At 46.7% G+C, this 19,297-nt stretch overlaps 1 protein-coding gene across 3 annotated transcripts in view; it reads right to left on the bottom strand.

Moving 5' to 3' along the window:
- LOC307203844 (disintegrin and metalloproteinase domain-containing protein 2-like) overlaps nt 1-19,297 on the bottom strand; it is a 61,695-nt gene that overhangs the window by 7,022 nt on the left and 35,376 nt on the right. The window lies entirely within an intron of this gene.

The raw sequence follows: 19,297 nt of genomic DNA, 5'->3' as shown, positions 1-19,297 counted from the left end.
AATATATTTTAACTAACTAGAGTAATATATTTTAAAAACTTCCCATTTTGAGATAAATACATGTTTTGGTTTATTTTTTATTTTTTCTGACATGCTATCTAATTTCGAGTATTCAGCCAATTTGTGACCATTATAATATTGACAGGACTTTATCACTTTTCCAATTTGCCGCAATGAGAACTCTTGTGCTACTGTAGCATATAAGAAGATCTCTGACCTTTTTAGGAATATCTGAATCTGTGATTCCCAAAAGCAAAGCTTCTGGTTTCTTATTGAAATATATCTTTAACATTTTTTTTTCCAATTCTATGTGGATGTTCTCCCAAAATACCTTGAGTTTTTTACCTGGCTTTTCTTTTCACCTCCAGCAGTTATTTGGGGCATTTTTTAACATCTTGGACAATTTCCAGGGGGTTAAATACCACTGATGCTGCATTTTAAGAAAAGTCTCTCTCAGAGTGTAACAGGCTGTAAAATTCCAGTTTGTTTTCCACAGGTTTTCCCACCGCTTCAGTGTTATTGAGTACCCAAAATCCTGCGACCACTTAATCATAGCCGCTGTAACCTCCTCCTCCTCGACTTCCCAGTCAAGGAGGCGTTGGTATACTTTAGAAAGTGTTTTAATTCTGGAGTTCACCAAATCCGATTCAAATCTAGAAGTCTCAGTGGAAAAACCCTTTTGTTTGTCAATTTTGAATGTCTCAAATAATTGGTGATATTGAAACCAATCAAAAAGGCACTCTCTTATTTCCCCGAAGCTTTTTAATTTCAGTTGGTTATTATCCTCCTTTAGGTGTACTTTATATATTGGTCAGGGTCCCTGGGTATTTTTTTCTCTTGACCACCTTTGCCTCTATTGGCGAGATCCACCAGGGAACCTTGGGTTCGAGCAGGTTTTTATACTTCTCCCAAACCGTCACTAAGGATTTTCTAATAATATGGTTTGAAAAATTCCTATGAACTTTTGCTTTCCCATCCGCTAAGTATGTGTGCCATCCCCATCGGTTATCATAACCCTCCAAATCTAAGAGGTCTGGGTACTGCAGCGAACACCATTCCTTTAACCAAATGAGGCAGGCCGTTTCATAGTACAATTTCAGGTCAGGTAGGGAGAAGCCTCCTCTGTCTTTTATGTCAATTAAAAATAAATGTTTAATTCTGGGACTTCCGGGTTGGCAATGGCGGAGCTCCTCTGATCGGGAGGAACTTGCTCCATGGAAAGTTGGGTCTGTACCGCCACGGCGAAGGCGGAGACCCATTGAAATCACAGTCGGAAGAAGCTTGTGAACCTGGGATTCGGCTGGCACCTTTTGCGCCTCCCCTACTCGCGGGGAAACCCTGTTTTGGGGATCCGGAGCGACGTGGGGTGAGCAGCGCGGTGCTTTGAATCGACCGCTTCTTTCACGGAGTGAAGCCGCATTGCTGTTGCCGGAGAGCGATGACTTTTTCTTGTGGACAATTGGATTTTAAACAACAACCCGTGAGTAAAACGGAAAATTGGATCTTTAAATATCTTAATTTGGCATCGAATGGGGAAGGTTCAAAACAGGAAGTCCGCCTTCCCCTTTTTCAAATAGACTGAAGCAAAGAGCTTACAAGTTAAGGTCTTGGAAAGCCTTATGTAAAGGATTAAACTTCCATCGATTGAAATTATTAGACCCCCCTTGGAAGCAGGAGAAGAGGGGGGAAATTTTGGACTGTGTATCCTGCAGGAGAGAGTGATTAAAATTAAATTACCACTGCTCTGAACCTGGGAATGGGCTCCCAGTGATTGACGTTTCGGGAGAGTTCATTGACAGCGAAGAGAATGGATGTTGACAGTCAGTTAAATAAGAGAAATATATTGTTTCCACTGTCCGCTTCTGCGTTTAAAAGGGAGGAAAAGTATCTGAAAATTGAAACTACCTTTACTTTTTGATCTGTGTTGGAAAAGATTGATACAAGTGGAGACTGTTCCCCTCTAGAGGGAGCTTTTGAAACTGTTACAAGAGTGGAGCTGGGAAATCTCCAGCTGCTTGATAAGAACTGTGAGAACTAGAGATTGACCTTGGATATTCAAGAATGTCGACAGGAGAAGCCTTATGGAATGCATTTTCTAAGATAAGCCACTTGTTGGAACAGCTTCATAAAAAGATGGATGCTATGACTACTAAAATTGACATTTTGGAACCGAAAGTGAGCACCAATACAGAAATTATTCAGGATTTGGCACAGGAATCTATTTCAACAGGACAAATTGCTGAAAAGGAGAAGGAGAAAGTTGCTGTTGTCGAACCTAAAGTAATACAAGGGGGAGCCTTAGCCTTACAGAGGCAAATTGAGGACTACAAGTTGAGGCCCTTTATGATTGAGACTAGAAAAAGTCAGATTTTGAAGATCGGAGCCTGGCCTGGACTAGAAAAGGAAAGTTGGAAAGATCCCTCTATGCAGGGATTAACTTGTTATTCTAAAGCAGCAATGCTGCAGCAAGCAAAGGCGCCAGCAGCTCAGTCAGCTGCTTGTGGCTGCAAAGCCAGACAGGATGTATGTGACTGTTGCCATGGAAACAAAGGGGCAGTCCATTCTGTACTGAGCACCGGATGTTAGCTCAGTGTGTGTGTCATATGACCTGTACAGGATGTACATGGGTGGAGTTTGGAGTTTCTCTCTGTTTGTTGAAGAGAGCGGACATGTTTTCTCTGTACTGAAGTGAAAGACAGGAATAAACGCAATGTAGATACATTTCTGTCTGAGTCTGATTCCCCTCCCTGGGGATATGCAGGGAGGAGAAGGAGGAGAAGCAGTTGGTGTGTTTTTCTCACAGCCTGAGGAAAATCGCCGGAACGGACCTCGTGTGTATTTCCTGCCGGGAGTCGCCGGAGGGAGGTCGAAAGAATTCAGCCGGTGCCTGGAGAGATAGGCACATACCTCTGACCGAGCCTGAATTATGACATTGGTAGCAGTTGACGGTTGCTACGATCCATGGGAGTCTGCATTAAGGAGACTGTATTCATCCCTCTCCATGGAAGCCTGAGATGGATGCTGATTCTCTGCAGCTAGAAGCTGACCAGAAGAAGCTGAAAGCCAAGCTACGGAGCCCAGGTATGAGATTTTCGGGCTTAAGAGTGTGAATGCAGATGGATTAATTCTCTGCTTCATGGGAGCAACGTTTGGGAAAAACAGCTCCGTGAGAGAAGAGTCTGCATTCCAAACATTCCTGTGGTTTTTCCTGTCCAAGGAAAGGAATGTGGTTGCTTAGCAACGCAGATAAGGGCTGGAAGTCAGGCTATGCCCAGAGAGGCTAAAACAGCTCGTGTTTTGACTAGGCCCTTACAAAGGAACTGTTGGAAAGGGACTTTCCAAGCAGCCAGTGTTATAGCTGCCAGGTGCACAGAGTGTAAACAAGCCAGCTATTGGATTTTAGAGGCTTGTGTTTGAGAGTCAATGCAAGGACTCAAAATGGATGCCAAGAAGGGAGTTCTGCCTTCTCCACCCCTCTTGACCAGTGACAATTATGCATCTTGGTCTATTAAGATGAAGGCCTTGCTGCAGAATCAGAGACTGTTTAGGGTGATTGAGAACCCCATCCCTGCAGCACCAACGCCTGTTTGGGAGTCACAGGATATGAAGGCCAGAACGGCTATAATTCTGTGCGTGTCAGACTCTCAGCTTATTCATATACAAGATTTACCGCACGCGAAAGATGTTTGGGACACGCTGAGAAGGACACATCAGAGAGATGCAGGTTCTTCAGCGTTGCTGTATTTTGAAAAGCTGACTAACCTGAGGCTTGCGCCTGATGGAGATGTTCAAGCGCACCTGACGGAAATGAAATTTCTGCGTCAGCAGATGGTGGAACGCAATTTCCATCTGGATGAGGAAGTGTTTTGCTTCATGGTGATCAATAGCCTGAATCGGACTTACAAAACGGTTGCCAGTCAGCTGGGGTCTCTCCCAGCGCAAGATCTAACGTCGGACAGGGTCTTTGCCGTCGTCCTGAACGAACATGACAGACTTGCCGCACTGGAGGTCAAGGACAGGGGGAGGGAAGAACGGAGTTCAGACACCCCCACTGCTGTTGCTACTGGAGGAAATGCTGTAGCTTTGAACGTTGTCCGATGCCACAATTGTGGACAGACTGGGCATCTTCAGCGGTACTGCAAGAAGCCACGTCAGAACAAAGGAGCCAAGGGAAGCTCCACGAAGTCTGAGGCGTCAGGCAGAAGTCATGCCAAGTCACAGGCGAAGCCTGCAAAGGCTTTGATGTCCCTAAAAGCCACACCACAAGTGGGGAATTCCTTCGTTTTAGACACGGGAGCGACGGTTCACATGACCCATCGTAGGGATTTGTTTTCGTCGTTTAAGAAGCAAAGCTTCATTGTACAACAAGCCAACGGTCAAGAGCTGGAAGCCACCGGAACTGGGACTGTGTATCTTAAAAGTCTGAACTTGACTATAAACGATGTTTATTTGGTTCCAGAGTTGAAGTACAATCTGCTCAGCGTTTCGCAGATTGCCAAGAAGGGACTAAAACTGTCCTATGATGATGAGAACTGCGAGATCTACAAAGATGGAGAGCTGTATCTTTCTGCCGAAGAGAAAGATGGACTGTATTTGTTGACTTTTGATCAAAGTGATTACATGGAATGTAATTCTTGTGATTCTAACATGATCTCTTTTGCAGGTGTAGCCAAGAAGAACGCCAAGCAGGTCACCTCGAGGGTCGACAAGGCATTTCAGCGGGTGTATGCTGATGTGATTGGTCCTTTAGCACCATCTAGAGGCAATGCAAAGTATTACCTAATATGTGTTGATTCTTTTACAGGTTTTGTCTGGATTTATCTTTTGGAGAGACCGAAAGACGCCTTAGAAAGGTTTAAAGAGTTTTGTGACAAGGTTAAAAATATGCATGATGCTGACATAGATTGTCTTTGTACAGATGAGAAGCCAATTTTTCTCTTACAGGATTTCCAGAGGTTCCTGAAGAAGAAAGGGATAAGACACAAAATTGCAGCTTCCGAAGAAGCTTGGAAGAGATGTGTCTGTGTTAGGGTGAACAAAGAATTGCAAAAGGGAATGGAAGCGCAATTGCTTAGTTCACATCTGCCACATGAGTACTGGGCTGAGTCGCTAATGTCATTTTGTTATACGTGGTTGAGAAAGTTTTCAAATGAATTGGGAAGTTCTCCTTTTGAGAAACTGTTCCACAGAAAACCTTCTGTTGCACATTTCAAGGTTTTTGGGTCTCATGTGAGGACAGAAGCTCCAGGTGGAGTAAAGAATGCCAGAGGCATTTTTGTGGGTTATGAAAAGGGTCTCTACAGAGTAATTTTGTCTGAATCTGGTAAGGTGATTCTCACAAAATTTCTAGAGAGTGCTCCTGAACAGGAGCGAGTGATTGTTCACACATTTCCCACAGGAGATGATGATGATTCTGATAATGATGATGATGAGTTTGATCTTATTGAGTTCAGTAGTACTGATGATGACAGCAATAGCTCAGACAGCTCAGTTGTCACAGTCATTGAGAGGAAATCTCACATAATGACTAGACCCTCAGAAGAGGAGGATGAACCACTGATTAAGCTTAGTACTGGTTCTCCAGAGAGTTCAGAGGCTGAACCAGAAAGCAAGGGAGAGCAGCACCTCTTACGTAGGTCTGAGAGAGCAACAAAGGGTGTACCACCCAAGAGGTATTCAAAGGAGTTTGCAAACCTAGCTATTGCATGTGTTGCTGTTGTAAACGACCAAGGTCGAATTGAAGCTGTGTCTGAGTCAGAGACAAAGGCACAACAGAGAGTTGCTAACCAAGGTAATGCAGAAGCACTCATTCCTTGGAAGTCACACAACCAGAGAGGTACATTGGTAAAACTAGTGGCGGGTAGTTCCAAGGGTGGAACTGAAACAACAGGGGAGTGTTATAAGTATAACAACTGTTTGTTTTCTTCTCTGGATGACGCTTTGCTCGCTGCACGCATTGATACTTTAGGGGGAGTATGTTATTCTAAAGCAGCAATGCTGCAGCAAGCAAAGGCGCCAGCAGCTCAGTCAGCTGCTTGTGGCTGCAAAGCCAGACAGGATGTATGTGACTGTTGCCATGGAAACAAAGGGGCAGTCCATTCTGTACTGAGCACCGGATGTTAGCTCAGTGTGTGTGTCATATGACCTGTACAGGATGTACATGGGTGGAGTTTGGAGTTTCTCTCTGTTTGTTGAAGAGAGCGGACATGTTTTCTCTGTACTGAAGTGAAAGACAGGAATAAACGCAATGTAGATACATTTCTGTCTGAGTCTGATTCCCCTCCCTGGGGATATGCAGGGAGGAGAAGGAGGAGAAGCAGTTGGTGTGTTTTTCTCACAGCCTGAGGAAAATCGCCGGAACGGACCTCGTGTGTATTTCCTGCCGGGAGTCGCCGGAGGGAGGTCGAAAGAATTCAGCCGGTGCCTGGAGAGATAGGCACATACCTCTGACCGAGGCCCTGAATTCTGACATAACTGACTTTTGGAATATGGACTTGGGTCAGGAGGAGATTGGAGTTCTGGGGGCCTTTGGATTTGGAGGAATTTTGAAACATGCCCGGAAATACTTTATGGATCCTAGTTTTAATTATGGAAATCTGGCTGACCTGTCGAGAAGGAATAAAAGTATCGTTGGATTGGAGTTTCCCCGAGATCTGCTCTTTAGCATCAAAGAATATGAAGAAGACTGGCAGAAGGGACGTGGAAAAGAGTTAAGAGCCTCGGACATAAGATCTCCAGGTTGATGGACTGTATGGAGTTGACAGAAGTGGCTGGTAGAGTCCGAGACTGGGGAGAGGAGATGGTGGAAGAAGATTGGAAATTTAAAGTCTATATATAGAAATATTGTAAAATTAATGAGTGATAGAAAAATGTTGGAAGGAAATTTTATGGCTTTAGCTGAAATGCTATAAGGAGTTAAGCTTAAATAAGTATACTAATTTTAATGGAAATAAGATTAAAAATATGTTAAGACATTTATATGATAGAAAATAGAGAAAGTTGGAAAGGAATTGCTGAAACAATTAATGGAAGTGGAATACAAAGAGGGAGGTGAGAGGAGGTCAATGATACAAGGGAATGAAAGATAGAATATGGAAAAGGTATGATGTATGTTTTTAAATTGTTTTTGTTTTGTTTGGTTTAGTTTATTGTGTTAGTTTAATTTGTTAAGGTTGTGTTTTGTATTGTTTATGTATTGTATTTTTTTTTGTTTTTTTGTTTTTTCCTTTTGTCTTTTTTTTCCTTTTCTTTTTTCTAAGCTTTAAAACTAATAAATATTATTTTAAAAATAAATAAATGTTTAATTATAGGTCTTTTCCCTAACCATAAAAATTTGGAAATTTCTTTTTGCCAATTTTTGAGGCAGCCCGCTCCACCCAGTATAGGGATCATTTGAAATAGAAATATTAATTTTGGGAGCACATTCATCTTTATAAATGGAGAACCTGCCCAGAAATGACAATTTCAACCTGCTCCATATCTCAAGATTTCTTTTAATCTCGAGCCAAATTTTCATATAGTTATCCTGAAACAAATTTATATTTTTAGAGGTAATCCAAATACCTAAATATTTTACTTTATTGCATATCTTTAGGCCCAATGTTTTTTCTAACTCCTCCTTTTCCAAATTTGATACATTTTTCACCAGGATTTTGTTTTAATGGTATTCACTTTGAAGCCTGCCACTTCTCCAAAGTCTCTAATCAGTTCCAGCACTCTCGACAGGATTTTCTGTCATAATGAGTAGGTCATTGGCAAAGGCCTTTGAGTTTATATGCCTTATTCCTCAAGGTGATTCCTTTAACAAGCTGGTCTTTCCGTATCTGGATATTCAGAACCTCCATCACCAGGATGAATATCAGGGGTGACAATGGATACCCTTGCCGAGTTCCTTTGTTTATCTTACATTCATCCGTGATTTTGCAGTTGATGATTAATTTAGCCGATTGTTCCAATTAGATGGCATTTATTCCTTTACAGAGATTTTCACCAAGTCCAATTTCTTGTATTAAGTTTTTCATAAACTTCCAGGAAATGTGGTCAAAAGCCTTTTCAGCATCAACCAACATTTAAAGCTGCAGTTTATCAATTTTACAATCTAGGTATTCTAAAACATTAATTACATATCTAAGGTTGGATTGCATATGATGTCCTAGAAGAAATCCAGTTTGATCTTTATGAATTAAGTCATTTAGGACTGCTTTCAGTCTGTTTGCTATGATGTCAGTAAAGGTCTTATACTCATTATTTAACAAGGCGATGGGTCTATAGTTTGCAATGATTGAGGGATCTGTTCCTTGTTTATGAATGAGGGTGATGAAACTTTTATTCCATGAATTTGGTAACTTTCAGTTTTGTAAAATCGTTCATTGTATCTTTCATAGGTATGAATAATGATTCCTCTAGTTTTTTATAATAAGTTGCCAGAAGCCGATCAGGGCCCGGTGTCTTCCCTATTTTGGATCTTTGGATTACTTGCTGCACCCCTAGAACGGTTATTGTCGAGGTCGTTGTCCTCTTCAGATCACCACACAAACGCTTCTTGTTCTTTTATAAAACTTTTTATTGCGTATTAACAAAACAGTCTTATAAACGGTTCTTAAATATTCTTCCTCAGAGTCACTTCTTTCAGCTACCTTCTGAGCTCTGCTTCTCCATGACCAGCCTCTCTCAAAATGGCGAAGGCGCCCTTCCCTTCGCTTTCCCGCTCTTTATCCTACCCTCCTGGCTAGAGCTGGCTTGTATCTCCCCTCCTCCGAATCTGACCTAGAACTGAACCCTTGCCTTTCCTGGGAACAGCCGGTCCCTCCCTGTTGTTCCTCCTGTTCTCTTCTATTAGATTCACTGCTCTCTTTCCCCCCTTGGGGAATGCTTTCTCCCTCTGAGAAACTGGAAACTTCTAACTCTTCCCTGACAAAATTATTCACCTGGGTTGATAGCTCTGCTGTGATTTTAACATTTTCATCAATTTTAACCTCCACTGAAACTAGTTTCTCTTCTGTCATGCATTTTTTAAACCTATTCCTCTTCAGTTTCAAATTTCAACAATAGTTTATACATTTTTGCAATAACACGTTCATCATCAGCACACAGGTCAGTTTCAAAGTCTGTCTTTTCTTTCTCTATTCCATTTTTTAAAACCCATCTTAAACCTCTCTACTGATGGCATATAAGGGAACAAATGAAGATTGTAACCTTCCATTATTAATTGTTCCTTTAATTTTGTAATCTCATTGATGTCAACCACTCCTTCATCCACATTAAATGAAACAATTTGAGATCTGGTACACTTAATCCTCCCCTTTCCTTCACATCTTATAACCCATGGTTTTTTTCCTTTGCCATAAAAACCTGGATATATTTTTTCAATTGTTTTTCCATTGTTATTAACTATAACAGGTATTGTTTGGAACAAGAGATAAAAGGTAAAACAAGAGGTAAAAGATTCAAAAAAGTTTGGAACAGGAACATCATTCTAGGCAATATATTCATCTTTATTACAGAAATTCAACCCAGCAAGAACAGTTTTATGGTAATTTCCCCCATCTTTTAACCTCCCAAGCCTGGGAAGAAAATCCTTCAAGAATCTTATCTATCTCTCTGAGGGAAAAAGCTTTATGCAAAGCACAAGTGGTTAATCCATTGACTCTGCTCCTTGTCCGAAGTGAGTCCACCCCCCAAAAAAATGCCCTGGACAATTTTAAATATGTTAAAATTATTAATATGTGAAATTAATTCATATTTGAGAGATTCTGATATTTCTTGAGACACCTCAAGTGTTTTCAAGTGTTAGCAAGACCCAAAGAATTTAGGATGCAACTTGGAGAAGTTTGAATGAGTATTGGGGACTAGCATCCACTCAGAGTTATCCCGATCAGTTCAAATAGTGACATACTTTAAAGCCATACTTGACTAAAACAATATTTTGAATCTGTTTTGCCATTATGAAGGTTTGCAGAAGATATATGATATATAAGCACATAACAACTTGGTACTTATGATCCATGAGCAATTCCTTTAATTGACTATCTTTTTTGCCAGGGTTTATACAACCTGCCACTCTGAGGGCTTTTGCAACCATAATTTCACCTTAGGGACTGTAGCACAATGGGAAAATGCAAGCTTTGTTCAATGCTCTGGCATCTAGCAGCTAGGCTAGACTTCTGCCTGAAACACTAGAGAGCCATTATGTAGGCAGTTCAATGGTCTACCTTGTCAATAAACAACTTCCTATGTTTGACCAAAAAATATTGAAAAAAGGGAAATATATCTGGCTGTATATGCCATGCAGTTATCTCTTATCAGCCAGCCACTGATGAGAGGCAATCGATCTGCCATGACTACCCATCCCCCAGTAGTCTTCATCATCCAACATCTTGAAGACACTAGCATGGGGAAGGCTGTCATCTTCAGTTCTTTTCCCATCTCACACATAGTAATCTCCCAGATCTGGTTGTTATATGCCCCCTCCCTCAAGCAGGGCTCCACCAACTTGACTAGCAGGTGGTAATTCAACAAGTCCTGCTTTTATACCTCCATTGCAGCTGTGACAGGAGCCCTCCCAAAACTGTGGCTCACTATCCTAACACCAGGCAAGCCACTATCCGTGACCTCTCAGGAATACAGTTACTTTTTTCCAACAAAGGGTAAATGCATTTGAGATGAGTGCTTCCAAAGAATGTTTGATGAAGCCCAACTTTCATCCTGACTACTCCACTCACTCCATATATTTCTGCCATTACAGGATTGTTCTGGAAATGCCAGGATGCTTTTCTGTGCTTCGTCTGCAGTTGCTGTCTCTGTTCGATCAGGGATGGGGAACTAGGTCCAGCCAGTGGGCCTGATCCTTATCTCCCCAACTTCAAGCAGGTCAAATCTGACAGGTGCTCTCTTGGCAACAATCAGCTGGTTGTTGGGGCTTTGCTTGCAAAGTGCCACACACAGAGTGAGGCAAGCCCTGACCAACAGTTAAATTCTGGCCCCGACAATTAGTTATACAAGCTGTATGGAGGCAGAGCAACACAACACCTTGTTGTAGCAGCCATGGGGAACTGATTTCCCACAATCACTTCCTTCACTGAGCAACATCTTCACTGCACACTGGATACAAGCAAAGGTTCAGTGCAGTTAAACTGCCAACACCACGCATGGGACTATAAACAAATTAAGTTTGCTTCTGCTAGAACAGTGTTTTTCATTGCCTAATCTGTCTGGGTATTAAGGGAGTTGCAGTCCAGCAATACCTGTGAAGTGTAGGTGGGCTCCGACAAGGCAAGGCACAGTGATAACAGCAAGAACCTTTGCCATTCACCTTGCCCAAGAATGGAAGTGTTATGTACTGAGTTGAATAGGATCCAAACTGCAGCAGTCTGATTGGTCCTAGAACAATAGGATTCAGAATGCAGCAGTCTGATTGGTCCTAGAACAATGCAGCAGTCTGATTGGTTGGCAGGAGCCACCCAATCCAGCTCCAGATAGAAGTGAATCCACAACCTGATTGACCTACAGGAGAAGACCAGAATTAGCCAATCACGTGCAGCCCATTGTGTAAATAATGTATATAAAGCAGATACTATGACGGGACTTCCATTCCTCCTCACCACTATGAGCTGAATAAAGAGCATGAAATCACTTTGCGACTCTGAGTATATTTCACTGGCAATGAAGGTGGGATCCCGCTGAGCTGACTGCCACACACAGCACCGCAGCACCGCTACCTGCCGCACTGCTGCCTCGCACCGTGTATCCAGGCTTCAGCTCCGGGACACAAGGAACTCAGAATGGCAACTGACAGCAGCTTCTCGCCGTTCAACCCAGCATCTGGAGACTGGGAAGCGTACGCCTCCCGTTTCACCTTCCTCCTAGAAGCCAAAGGGGTCACCGACGAAGAAGATGCCAAGAAGAGGGCGATATTCTTCAGCATCTGCGGAGAGGAGACGTTTGAAATCGCCCGGGCTCTCCTTGCGCCTGAAGACATCGCTACTGTTCCATACAAAACAATAATGGAACAGCTGAAGGGGCACTTTTCAGCGCAGCCCTCAGTGGTGGCTCGTTGAAATGCCTTCTACGCAAAGCGGCAAGCCCCTGGGGAAACCATAACTGGGTTTGTGACCTCTCTCCGCCAAGCCGTCTGGTTCTGCAACTTCTCAGAGTTGGAGAACATGCTTCGTGACCGCTTCGTCGGTGGCCTGAAGGATGAGAAGCTGCAACGACGCCTCTACGCTAAGAAGGACCTAACGTTCCAGGTCGCTCTGGAGGACGCCCTGGCAACGGAAGCTGCTGAGAGGTCGACGCAAGAGGCACGGCCGAGCCTGCCATCCCAACCGAAGGTCCACCACGAAGACCTCACCGACGACTCAGGATCTGACAGGGAGGAGGTGCACCGAGTACAGCAGCGCACTCAAGCAGCACACATACCACAGCTGCCATGATGAGAAGGAGGGAACTGTGCAAGCTGCGGGGAAAGTCACAAGAGGAGGACCTGCCGTTTCCACAACGCAGAGTGCAGGCAGTACAGAAAATCGGGACACATCACCCGGGTGTGTCGGGCTCGGCCCCCCCGACGCCAGGCATCAGATGACCAATCCAAGAGCCCCAGGTCCTGGGGCCCAACGCACCAAGGCAACTCAACGGAGCTCATAGACTTCCAGGTATACCAGTTGCCCCACCCCAACGTAGAGAAAATTTATGTAGAGGTACAGATAGAGGGGGCTCCGTGCCGCATGGAGCTTGACACGGGTTCAACTCTATCCATAATCTCGGCAAGGACCTTAAGGAAACTGTGTCCTACTGGGGTCCCAAACTCAAGCTGGCCCCATTCACCCTCCGGGACTTCCAGAAACGTAAGGTCCCCACAATGGGGGTGGGGACCTTCAGGGTGCAATATCGAGGGCGGATGCAGCAACTGGACTTGCTTGTGGTCAAGGGCCCCTACATTAGCTTACTAGGATTGGCATGGTTTGGACCACTGGGGCTAGCCGTCACTGGGGTGAACCACACTAGCTTACAAGTGGACGTGGACGCCATATGCAAGGAATTCCCGGGGGTTTTCGATGGGAAATTGGGACAGTATACAGGCCCCCCCATTGCTCTACAGCTTGACCCCGCAGTACGACCTGTCAGGCTCAAGGCCCGCCGGGTCCTGTTCACCCTGAAACCCCGCATAGACGAGGAATTGGACCAGCTCGTGGAGCAAGGAGTGCTGGAGCCGGTGCCTAATGCCCCCTGGGAAACAATCATCACACCTGTCAAGCCTAATGGTTCAGTCCGCATCTGCACAGACTACAAATGTACCATAAACAAGGCCCTCACGGCCAACGCATACCCAGTGCCAGTGGTCAGCCATGTCCTTGCCACCCTGACTGGGTCAAAAAATTTTGGCAAGCTGGACTTGGCCCAAGCATATCAACAGCTGCCAGTAGATGAGGCCACAGCAGAGGCACAGACAATTGTGACGCACAGAGGAGCGTTCAGGGTAAAGCGGCTGCAATTCGGTGTCAGTGTGGCACCAGGCATATTCCAGAATCTAATGGACTCTCTCCTTAAAGGGATTCCTGGCGTCACCCCCTTCTTTGATGATGTGTTGATTGCGGGGCCCACACCAGAGGAGTTTGAGGACCGCCTCCGCACCGTTCTGCACAGTTTCCAGACGGCAGGTCTCAAGGTGAAGCGGGAAAAATGTCTACTAGGAGTGCCTCAGGTAGACTTTCTGGGATTTATGATGGACGCAGAAGGGGTCTGCCCGACTGAGGACAAGGTACGGGCCATTTGTGATGCCCCAGCACCCAAGATCAAGACTGAACTTCAGGCCTTCTTGGGACTATTGAACTTTTACCATTCCTTCCTTCCCCACAAGGTGGCGGTAGCGGAGCCCCTACACAGACTCCAGGACAAGCGGGCCCCTTGGGTGCGGGGCCAGCGCCAGGAGGCTGCATTCCAGGTAGTCAAGAACTTGCTTGTCTCAAACTCGGTCTTGGCACACTTCGACGAGAGGCTGCCGGTGGTGCTAGCATGCGACGCCTCGCCCTATGGCATCGGCGCTGTCCTGGGACACCAACTCCCGGATGGAAGAGAGGTACCGGTGGCATACTTTTCCCAGACAGTCAACGCAACCGAGCGGAACTACTCGCAAATCGACAAGGAGGGTCTGGCAATCGTGAAGGGAGTTAAAAAATTCCATGATTTCTTGTACGGGCGGCCCTTCACCGTGGTGACTGACCACAAACCGTTGCTTGGCTTGTTTGCCCCCGAAAAGCAGACCCCCCAAGTGCTGTCTCCTCGCGTCCTCAGGTGGTCAATTTTCCTTGCCAGCTACCAGTATGCACTGATTCACCACCCTGGGAAGGCGATGGGCCATGCGGACGCCCTCAGCAGACTACCACTACCGGAAACAGGCCCTGACTCAGCACCTGCACAAGAGGTTATGAGCCTGGAGCTGCTTCCCGACCGCCCTATTCAGGCACAAGAGGTTGCACACAATTCCAAGAAAGATAGGGTCATCTCCTGGGTCCTGGACTGGGTGTGGAGGGGATGGCCCAGCAGCAGCCCCGGGCCAGAATTCGCCGGCTACACAACCCGCAAACATGAACTGTCGGCCCACAAGGGGTGCCTGTTATGGGGAAGCAGGGTCGTTGTTCCCCAGCCCCTCCGCAAAAGGGTCCTCACAGCCCTACACGAGACACACCCAGGGGTAGTGAGAATGAAGGCCCTTGCCAGGAGTTATGTGTGGTGGCCGGGGATCGACGGAGAGATAGAGGCCTGGGTCAAACACTGCCAGGCCTGCCAAGAATCCCGCCCAGATCCCCCAAGGGCCCCAGTCCAGTCCTGGGAGTCTGCCCGAGCACCATAGTCACGCCTGCATGTGGACTTCGCTGGCCCCTTTCAGGGGAAAACATTCTTCATAGTGGTGGACTCCTACACCAAATGGCTGGAAGTCGCACTGGTACCGTCCACTTCCACGTCCACAGCCATCTGGGTACTACGCAGGCTGTTTGCAACCCACGGGGTCCCTGACACTCTCGTCTCAGACAACGGGACTGCATTTACGTCAGGAGAATTCCAAACCTTTCACAGCGCAGAACGCCATCCGCCACATCCATTCGGCGCCATTCCACTCTGCCACCAATGGCCAAGCAGAACGCATGGTGTGGACCACCAAGGACACCCTCCGCCGCATGACGCAAGGAGATTGGGAGTACCACCTTGCCACATTCCTTCTAGCATAGCACCCCCAGCCCAACAACTGGCCGGAGCCCCGCTGAACTACTAATGGGTCGGCGCCTTGCAATCAGATTGGACCGCCTTCACCCCAATAGAGCTCAGGATGAGGTAGTGGTGGGGGAAGGCAGGAACCCCCGGACCTTCATGGGCCAGGACCCAGTGTATGCAAAGAATTTTGGGGCAGGCCCAGCATGGGTACCTGCCACAGTCACCAGGGTCACTGGCCCCGTGTCATACGAGGTGCTAACGGATGGGGGGCAATGCTGGCGCCGCCACTGCAACCAGATATGGCGACGATTCCCAGGAGAAAACCAGGAGGAGGACAGGTCAGAGGAGTCCCAAGGGAACAGTGGGGCAATGAGGCCCATAGAACAAGAGGGGCCAGCAGGAGAGGCAGAATCAGTAAATACAGAAGGGACACGCAAGGCCGAAAGGACACCGGAACCAGAACCACGATTGAGTGAGCTGGTTGCACCAGACCAAACGGCCCCATCACAGGCAGCATCCTTGGAACACGAGCCAGAAACTGAACCCCAGACCGGGGAACACCCCAGGCCGCAACGCACAAGTAGGCCGCCGGCGTACCTCGAGGACTATGAATGCGACCTCCCGGGCAGAACTGGAACTTAGAGGGGAGGGGTGTTATGTACTGAGTTGAATAGGATCCAAACTGCAGTAGTCTGATTGTTCCTAGAACAATAGGATTCAGAATGCAGCAGTCTGATTGGTCCTAGAACAATGCAGCAGTATGATTGGTCGGCAGGAGCCACCCAATCCAGCTCCAGATAGAAGTGAATCCACAACCTGATTGGCCTCCAGGAGAAGACCGGAATTAGCCAATCATGTGCAGCCCATTGTGTAAATAATGTATATAAAGCAGATACTATGACGGGACTTCCATTCCTCCTCACCACTATGAGCTGAATAAAGAGCATGAAATCACTTTGCGACTCTGAGTATATTTCAGGAAGATTAGAGACTGGGCAATAGTTGGCCATATTGGCCGCATCTAAAGAAGGCTCCCTCACAGAGAGAAGCATTCACTACCCCGCAGAGCCTATCGCCCAGCCCTTCCCGGCTAGCTTTTATAAGCCAGGATGGGCAAGGAGATAGGTGGTTGGTTTCAGTCGTCCAAGCAGCCTGTCCACATCCTCAGAGGTAACAGATTGGAACTGACCCCACGCAACTTGACTAGACAGGACTCTAGCACTCTCCCGCCCCAGTCCTGTTCCCACAGTAGAGTCTACCTCTTTCTGAATCTGAGCAAAAAACTTTGCAAAACCATTGCAGGAGATCATGTGGCCTGTACTGGGCCCCGATGGAGCAGGTGGTTCCGCTAAATTGTGAACCACCTGAAAGAGTCTCATGCTGCTGTTTTCTGCAGATGCAATAGAGGCAGTGAAGAAGGTCTTCTTCGCCGTCACTATCACCACTTGTAGGCTTGACATTGAGCGCTAACCCGTGTCCGGTCAGATTCAGAATGAGTTATCCGCCACTGGTGCTCTAGCCATCTCAGCGATTGTTTCATTGCCCTCAGATCCGTGGAAAACCAAGGGGCTGTCTGGGCTCCATGCAATCGGAGAGGGCGCTTCGGAGCCAAACAGTCAATAGCCCTTGTTAACTCCACATTCCAACGGGCCATCAGCTGAAAGGCCATCAACATGGGATAAAGCATCCCCTACCACTCTCTGGAAACCATTTGGATCCATTAAGTGGCGGGGGCGGACCATCCCAATTGGTCCCACCTCCCTGCAGAGGGGAAGGGTCACGGAGAAGTCCAGTTGCACCAGGAAGTGATCTGTCCATGGCACTTCTTTCGTTTCACTTTTAGGTCACCAGGTGAATGCTGGTCTGTAAGGAATGTAATGGAGCCCGGCATACTTCCCTGTCCCGATCTGAGCTTCAAGCTCTCTTCCTGGCTCTCAGCAAAGTATTGCAGCAGCAGAAAGGTGCCTTGTGTCGGTGATAAATCAAAGACTGTACGCAGGCTTTTTGCTAATCTAAAGAAGTCTTTAATGAGTAGAAAAACATCATAAATCAACCCAGAGATCGAGCGGACATCTTCTCCAGCTGAACAGCCAAAATGAAAGAAACTCAGGGCAAATGGCACCCACTGAGCCTTCATGTGAATCGGTACAACAGCCAGGTTGAGACTCAGTGCAACTGGTGGGCCCTTGTTGCACCCCAACACCCCATGAAACACAGCTGCGAACTCGTCACAGATGGCCTCGTAGCTGAACTGGCTGATGTGAAAACAAAATAAAAAAATTCCTTCCAGTAGCACCTTAAAGACCAACTAAGTTAGTTCTAGGTATGAGCTTTCGTGTGCATGAAGTGTGCATGCACACGAAAGCTCATACCTAGAACTAACTTAGTTGGTCTTTAAGGTGTTACTGGAAGGAATTTTTTTATTTTGTTTTGACTATGGCAGACCAACACGGCTACCTATCTATAACTGGCTGATGTGCTGCACCCTGGTGACATGGATGTCCAGTGCATCGAACCAGTTGAGGCCAAGGAGGCTGGTGAGGTGGCCATCAACAACCACCAGCTGCAGGGGTCTGCTAAAATGACTGAACTTGACTGCGAATGTGCTGATGCCCTAAACAGGCACAAACCTCAAACGGTTGCAGTTTTTCCCCCTTCTGGCAGATGCGACGGTACGTCTCTGCAGAAATAATTGAAAGCACTGACCCGAAGTTAACCTCCATTTTGCATGGGACCCCCTGGAGACTTGAGAAGTCACAGGTTGGCTGCTGCACACTCTGAATAGACATGGCAGCTGGCCTCATTGTGCAGGCACAGTTTGTGATGGTGTGGCATTCTTCCACACGTGAAATCCCACGACGACCCTCCCCAGTCCCTAACATTGGTTGCCCGGTGTGTGCTGGAGGTATGTGCTGCTCCTTCATTTGGCAGGTGTGTGCAATATGGCCGACACTGGGCGCCATGGAAACAGCATGATTGGCGTTCATGCAGGCCCCCACAACTGGTGCAAGGCACCCCTGTTGGCCAAAACGCTTGGATGAGTCAAGGAGCAGTCTCAGGACCTCCTCGTCTTCCTCACTGTCCACAATCTCCTCAGAATGCACAGCCTCAGCCTTCCGTGCCATGGGTGGGCTGTGCGCTTGGCGAGTCTCTCTCGTTTTGTCAGCTGTCTCTGCTGTCGAGGCCTCATGTAAGGCAACCTGGAAGGCGGCGCTGTAGCTTCAGACACAATACGGTCACAGAACATTGTCTCCAGGTCACTGAAGTTGCAGTGGCAGAAGGCCTGCTGCAAAGCTGCAACAAAGGCCACAATGGATTCACCTGAGGCCTGGTCTCATTTGTAGAAGGCATACCGGCAGGCAATCTCTGATGGCTGGGAAGCGAAGTGCATCCTCAGCCTCAGCATTATTGCATCAAACGTTGTCTTGTTTAGCTTGGCTGGGGCCACCAGAGCCTGGGCAATCTCAAATGTAGCAGGCCCACACACTGAACAGCATAGCCCGCTTCAGTTTGGGGACAGTCACCTTATTGGCTATGAGGAAGAACTCAAGCCAGGTGGCATAGGAGTCCCATTTCCCTGTAACCGTGGTGTCAAATTCCTCAATGCGGCCATGGGTGGCAATGATATTCGCTCTGTGTGATCTGCCTTGTGGCTGCAGTCAGTGATTTCAGCTCAGCTGAGGCGAAAGTTCCCCAGCAGTGATTTCAGCTCGTGGAAGCTAGCCAGGACTGTATACCTAGCCTAGCATCCCACCTCCATCGCCAGTGAAATGTAGGTGGGTTGCCACGAGGCAAGACACAGTGATAACAGCAAGAACCTTTATTGAACTACATAACTGGGAAACAGAAGCAAAGCAAGTGCTTATATACATTTCTGGAAACCTTGGCCACTCCCACTCCCAACGTGATTGGCTGTCTAAATTTCCAAGCTGCGAATCGCGACTCAGAATTCAAGGGGCAATGGCAGTGGCCCAAATCCTGAAATATCTGTGATTGGACATCATGTATCGAATCAGAACACAGGAGCTCAGACTCAAGCTAAGGCAAACAAAGACCACTGAATACATAACAACCTAGGGACACAAGGTTC

Source organism: Podarcis cretensis, assembly GCF_951804945.1.
Source record: "Podarcis cretensis genome assembly, chromosome: 15".
Taxonomy (NCBI): domain Eukaryota; kingdom Metazoa; phylum Chordata; class Lepidosauria; order Squamata; family Lacertidae; genus Podarcis; species Podarcis cretensis.
The sequence above is the reverse complement of the archived record's forward strand: the minus strand, read 5'-3'. Positions and strand labels throughout refer to the sequence as shown.